Raw genomic sequence first — 6319 nt, 5'->3', positions numbered from 1 at the left:
ACAATAGTCAAGCATACATGAATCTATGAAAAAAACAATTTGTGTGAAGTGTCTTCACTCACCTATGCATTCTGGGTTCTGCCCTTGCATCCTGTTGTTTTCAAGACCATGCAATCAAAAGCTGAGTAAAACAAAATAACAGTATAAAATGTTATAACTTTCTACTCTCAATGGGACACAGAAGAAAGAACTGAAGTTTAAAAAAGACAGAAATTGGGGAGTGATAAAACACCAGTAATGAGCAAAATTCCCATGAGGAATTCCTTAGGAAAAAAGATGTAGGGACTCCACTATCTCAACAAATTCTTACTGAGATCAGGCTAAAGAGAACATCTTCCAAAGATAATTTAGCAGTCAGAAAACTGCACCTTTTAAAAATAAAATAATTTTATCCCAGTTTGTCCAAGCATATTGCAATAAGGTACACACACTTCTGTAAAAATGTGTGGTTATATTGGGGCTGAAGGTTTTTGCGATATATTCAAAAGTCTGAGTTTGAGTGCCACTTCACACTCATTTCGGAACTGACCTTCATTGGTTCAGCTCGAGTTGATGCAGGTTATCAGGAGGAGAAACAAAGATGATTGGAATGCTTCTCATACATCTCTGTCTATAAAAACTCTTATCATTTTCTTACTCTTGCTCAAAAAACCACTTAGGTTTAACACAGATTATTTGTCTGTGTGCTAGGAATGCCAGTGATGTCATTTAAGCAATTTTTGCAGAAATTTCTAACTGTTAGATAATGGCTCACAACATATTTATGAAATGATTCATGCTGCTGTCATAGTGCCCTTCCAAGCCTTCTGTTATTTCTGTAGCACATAGAGCACACATTACACAGAGATCTCAGCCATACATCAATGCCTTAACATGCCCTCTGTATTTCAATGTAGAAGATTTTACAAGACTACACAAAAAAGACGTGCCCTGCCTCAACAGATCTTGCAGCTGATTTTGGTATGGTCCAGTCTCACCCTTGGAGCAGCTTGTAGCCCTTTTTGGGCTGTTTTGCAATATTGCATGTGAGAAAGTGTTGCATACTCATTTAGAACTGCATTGAAGGCAGTGTTCCATGCTAGAGAATATGTGAACACCTGCTACTAACACCAGTGAAGTTGTCCAATTAATTAATCAATGTTTAAACTACCTTAAAAAATTAAAAAAGTTATGTGTTATTATCACTTGTTGATGTCTTATGATGATTGTATTAAATGAAAATATTTCAGCTAATTCATGAAAGCTCAGAATGAATCTTTTGCTGAATGATTACCATATGGGAACATTGATTATATGGGTAAACAGAAAAGGAAATCAGGTTATTTATTTCCAGTACATCATCCACAAGATGAATGGATATTTTCTTTAAACTAAGCAGAGGGAACATGAGTTAAGATAAAATCAAACGCCTAGAAGTGTCAATTATTGTGTGATATATATTTTAAATTTTTTTTTTATTTCTAACAAATGCCTTCCATGCCCAAATACTGAATCACTTTTCATTGCATTGTAGACCGTTTTCAGTTGAATTAATTGGTACCAAGATCAAATATTCTCTGTGACTCTCAGTCAAATGGCATGGGGCAATACAATGCTGAGTGATTTTTGACCTGGAATACACAGAGCATGCCAGTAATCTCAATCAAATAATTGCCAGTGCAATTATTTGCTAGATTTCAACAGCTAATAATAAATTGATTATCAGAGCAAAGGTTTATTGCAAAATGTACTGATTTTAAATAAATATGAGAATTTTTACACACATATAAAAAGATGCAAAAGAATTTGGATCATTTAATAAGCTTTTTTTTTTCAGGAAGGGGTAAAATGGGCTTAATTTCATTATCTTGCCATTAGTAATATCAGGAAGGGGAAGCAGGAAGTCAACTATTTTTTCTATTAGAGGAGAGGCCTGAGCATTTATTTCCCCAAGGAGGCTCCTCAGAAGCAATTAACACAATTTATAGATCAGTTTTAACAACTGCTCTCATTTCAGAGTGTGTTAGCTACCTTCATTCATATGTTTGGGTATTTCCTTACTAAAGTTATTAATGACAATCTTTAAAAAATTTTCCAGCTTTTAAAAACTTTTGTCTTTTAAAAATTCTAATTTTTCAAAATTCCTCTGATTCCTTCACATAGAAACATCCAAGTCCTAATTATCAACTTAGATGGGAAGAAAAACATATACCTCTTTCCAAATTAGTATGTCTTTGTCTTTCCACTAGAAGTTTTGTGTGTATCTCTGAATTTCATACCTACAAATGTCAGGCATTTGAATGTGGAGAAGAGTTTGGATTCTGCTTGGCTGTAGCAATATCTTTTTGTCTGACACATTTTTATTCTGTCTACCCAGCAGACCAAGCAGCCTGGTAAAATCTGTTCCCTAGTCTACGTGCAGTCTCTGTGGCTGGAGACGCTCTCCAAAGGCGCTGACAGCAGAGACCGCACGGTGCCGCAACGCCCTCCACGCCAGCCCGTTGTGTGTGACATGGCTGAGCAAGAACAGATTTGCAGAGGGCATACATCTGCTAATGGTGATGGCATGTTCTGGGTCCTTCTCTAACGACAGCAATAGCTTGGGAGGGAAGGGAGGTCATGAGGCAGCTGGGAAGACATTTGGGAAGAAGGCGGTCAGGAGGTCAGGCTCCCTGGGCAGCCAGGGGGTTGTGTAACACGGAGCTGTGGTGGGCAGGTGGCTGGGTGCTCTGGCACCTCACCAGCAGGCAGGGACAGCAGCTCAACTGGTGCCCAAGCAGTGATGTGCATGTGCCTACAGAAATTCCTGCACAGGGCACAGCAAGTCACTCAGTACCCACATAAACTGAGCTGATGGTAACAATTATGGAAAGGCTCACATTAGGAAATGGTTGAGAATTTTTCCGCAGAACTTCCTACCAAGAGAAAATTCAGTTTTCTTACCTAAGTTACAACTTCTTCTCTCAAAAGCATTGTACTTGTCCTAGACTAATATATTTTTCTCAAATATTTGTTATTATTATATAATAATTATTATTTAATAATAATTATTATATAATTATTATTAAATATTGTTCTATGATAATAATATTAAACAATAACCATTTAAAGCAAGATTTTATAACCATATTAATTATGGTATGTAAAACTAATGCCCCAACCCATATATATGAGATATATATGGGATATGAGACATATATGAGATATATATATTTTAAATAAATCAATACTTCTAAAATGGTGACTATGTAATGAAATTATTATGTCACTTCTTACAATACTTTAACAAGTGAAAATACAAACATTCACCTGCCTGTAGAGATTTCATTTTAAACAAAAATAAAATTATTAATAGCAGGAGAACTAAGAATTAAATAACTAATATTTCTCTATACAACTATTGATAATTTTCTCTACATTATAGTAACAGAATTATAGATTGATGTGTTACTGTGATAACTAATTATAGTTTAAATAACAGAATAAGGCTCGAAGGACTCTTTTAGAGAAGAAAAGTGGAAGAACCAGGAATAGAAAGAGTCTCAAATGTTTATTATAAAAGAACACTATTTGAATGTAAAACAATAAATCCATAAATATATTTAAAAAATAATTAAGGGAAAAAACTTACTGACATATTAATGGGAGAAACTTGTGAAGTATTTAGAGGATTTTTCCTTATTAGATTAATCACTGACATGAAAAATCCAGTGGGTTCAAATATACTACTCTTAGAAAGGAATGTTAAATATGATGAGAACTCAGATGTTCATTTTAAAAAACATCATGGTTTTAAAAAATAATACCTTTCAATTCCAACCTTTCTGTTTACTATTAAATTTAAGTACTTAAATCCTATTAAATTTTGAAAAATAAAAAAAAAATCACATGATTGATGGTAAAAGCAGAAAAATAATCTGCATTAGGTCTTGACAGGAACAATTAAATTATTTCTGATGAAGAAACTGAATGTTTTAATTCATTATGATGAATTTTCTTGAAGCAATGTCTTTTAAGGTATCATTGATGCAGTATATAAAATAAGTCTTATGCAACATCTTACTAAGTGTCTTCACCAGAGAAAATAACCATATACATAGCCATAACTATATGTCATTCTTCTTGCCAGTTATACCACAGAGTAATGCTAAAATCTGACTGGAAATTAAAATAATCTCCTCAAATGATCTTTCAAGATGACTCCCCCAACACCCTTTTCCTGGTTTGACAAAAATGCCCTTGCTGAAGCATGTCTTCCTATGGTATGATTATTATTAGTGATACAGATCAAATTTTTTTTGAAGTGTGAGCCTCTTTTTTCAAAATTGAAAAAAAAAATTCGCTCTCACCCATTCTAGTTTCATTCTGATTGCAATAAACATGAAATACTATGGCTTTTTTAAAATCACTCTCAGGCTAGTATTCTTGGGCTCTGTCTACCTATCTATCTAGGATCATGCTAACCCTTCAAATGAAATGCATGAGCACAGCCTAAAAAGATATATCTAATACAGAAGAAATTAAGTAGAGTAAAGCAACCAAAAACAATCAGCTCAGGTTTCCTTGTGGGCTTATGAGAACACACTTTCAGAAACTTAACTACAGGTATGACTTTTGTGCAATGACTGCTTCAGCTGGATGGATGCAAGCAAGTTTAAGTATAGTTATAGTTGCTGCAATCATGACTCTAGTTGCAATGTAGACATAACATAAAATCTCCTGCAGAGACATAAATCAAGTGCTGAGAGTGAAATACATTTGGTTTCTCAGGTATGGTTCAGGTAATTTACAATTACTAAATTTGCACAGTAGGATTGCTGGTTCAACATGATATAAGGTCTTTGGTTGTGCGACACCAGTTATTTTAAATTAGAAAAAGAGATGCTAAAAGAAGAAACCCAACTAAAACAACACTTTCAGGCAGCCACAGATGAAATTATCTGAGAATTTGAAACTTCCTCTTGAAAACATATCTTTAAAAGAAAGCCAGGGAAAAGTGCCTTTTTCTCTCCTTGTTTTTTGTCCTCAACAAGTCTGAATGAGTTGACTTAATGATTGTTCATGCCACAAAATGCATAAACATATCTGACACTACAATTAGGTTTTAATCACATTAATTTGTGCATTTATATAATTGAATGCACTAATACAGTATTTTTAACATTTCCCTCTTCTAATTATGTGGAGAGCAGTACATATAAGAATAAATTAAATATAAGAACTTAAAATGGAAGATAATGGATTCCTTCTCTGCTTTCAGTGACAGTTTAGAAAAACATGCATTCTTTTTTCATGCACTTTTATCATACCTATTATATAGAACAATGTGAGGCTAATAAAAGATACTTATCATAGAATATAGTCATAGAATCATCAGGGTTGGCAAAGACTGCCAAAATCATCAAGTCCAACCTTTGACCCACTTTCACCATGGACATTAAACCATATCCCAAAGAGCCACATCTATTCCCTTTTGGAACATATTCAGGGATGCTGTCTCCACCGCTTCACTGGGGACCCTATTCCAATGGGTAACCACTCTTTCTGTAATTTTTTGTAATATCCAACTTGAGCCTCCCCTGGGCAGCTTGAGGCCATCTCCTCTTGTCCGATCCCTTGCTACCTGGGTAAGGAGGCAGATACCTGGCTACAGCCTCCTTTCAGGCAGGTGTGAAGAGTGACAATGTCCCCCCTGAGCCTTCTTTCCCCCAGCTCCCTCAGCCACTCCTCACAGGATTTGTGCTCTAGACCCTTCACCAGTTTGTTGCCCATCTCTCAACATGCTTCAGCACCTCAATGCTTTTCTTCAAAGAACAAAAACTAAGCGACAACAGCCTGCTTCTAATTGCTACATATTATTTGTAAAACTTCATGCCAGATGTATATTAGCAAGATGCATGTTACCTCTTTGACAGATTAAACCAGAACACACATCTCTATTTTAATTCAAAACCATAGAGTATAAAAGCCTTTTGACCTCTCTTGTGAGACAGGACTTCAGGCTAAAGTTAGTCTAAAGCATTCATTCATCCAGCTTAAAACCTAAAATACACTGTGTGTGACAAATTTCTCCCCTACTGCAGATGTTGAGAGTTATTAGCTGTCTAGAACCACTAAAAAGGAGCTATGTTTTAACACACACAGGGTGATAAGCTGATAAGAAATATTGAAAAATCTAAACAAGACAGAAATATTGCATGCACACGGTGACAGATGTTGTTCTCATGTTTAGCAGGAGTTTGATCCACGATCTTCTGTAGCCAGTGAAAATTATCTGGCTTCATGGAGACTGAATGAGACTCACAGAGCTTTGTGGACTTTTTAATATCATATTAGGTTC

Source organism: Passer domesticus, chromosome 5 (genome assembly GCF_036417665.1).
Source record: "Passer domesticus isolate bPasDom1 chromosome 5, bPasDom1.hap1, whole genome shotgun sequence".
In the NCBI taxonomy this organism is placed as follows: domain Eukaryota; kingdom Metazoa; phylum Chordata; class Aves; order Passeriformes; family Passeridae; genus Passer; species Passer domesticus.
Note: the sequence above shows the minus strand (reverse complement) of the source record.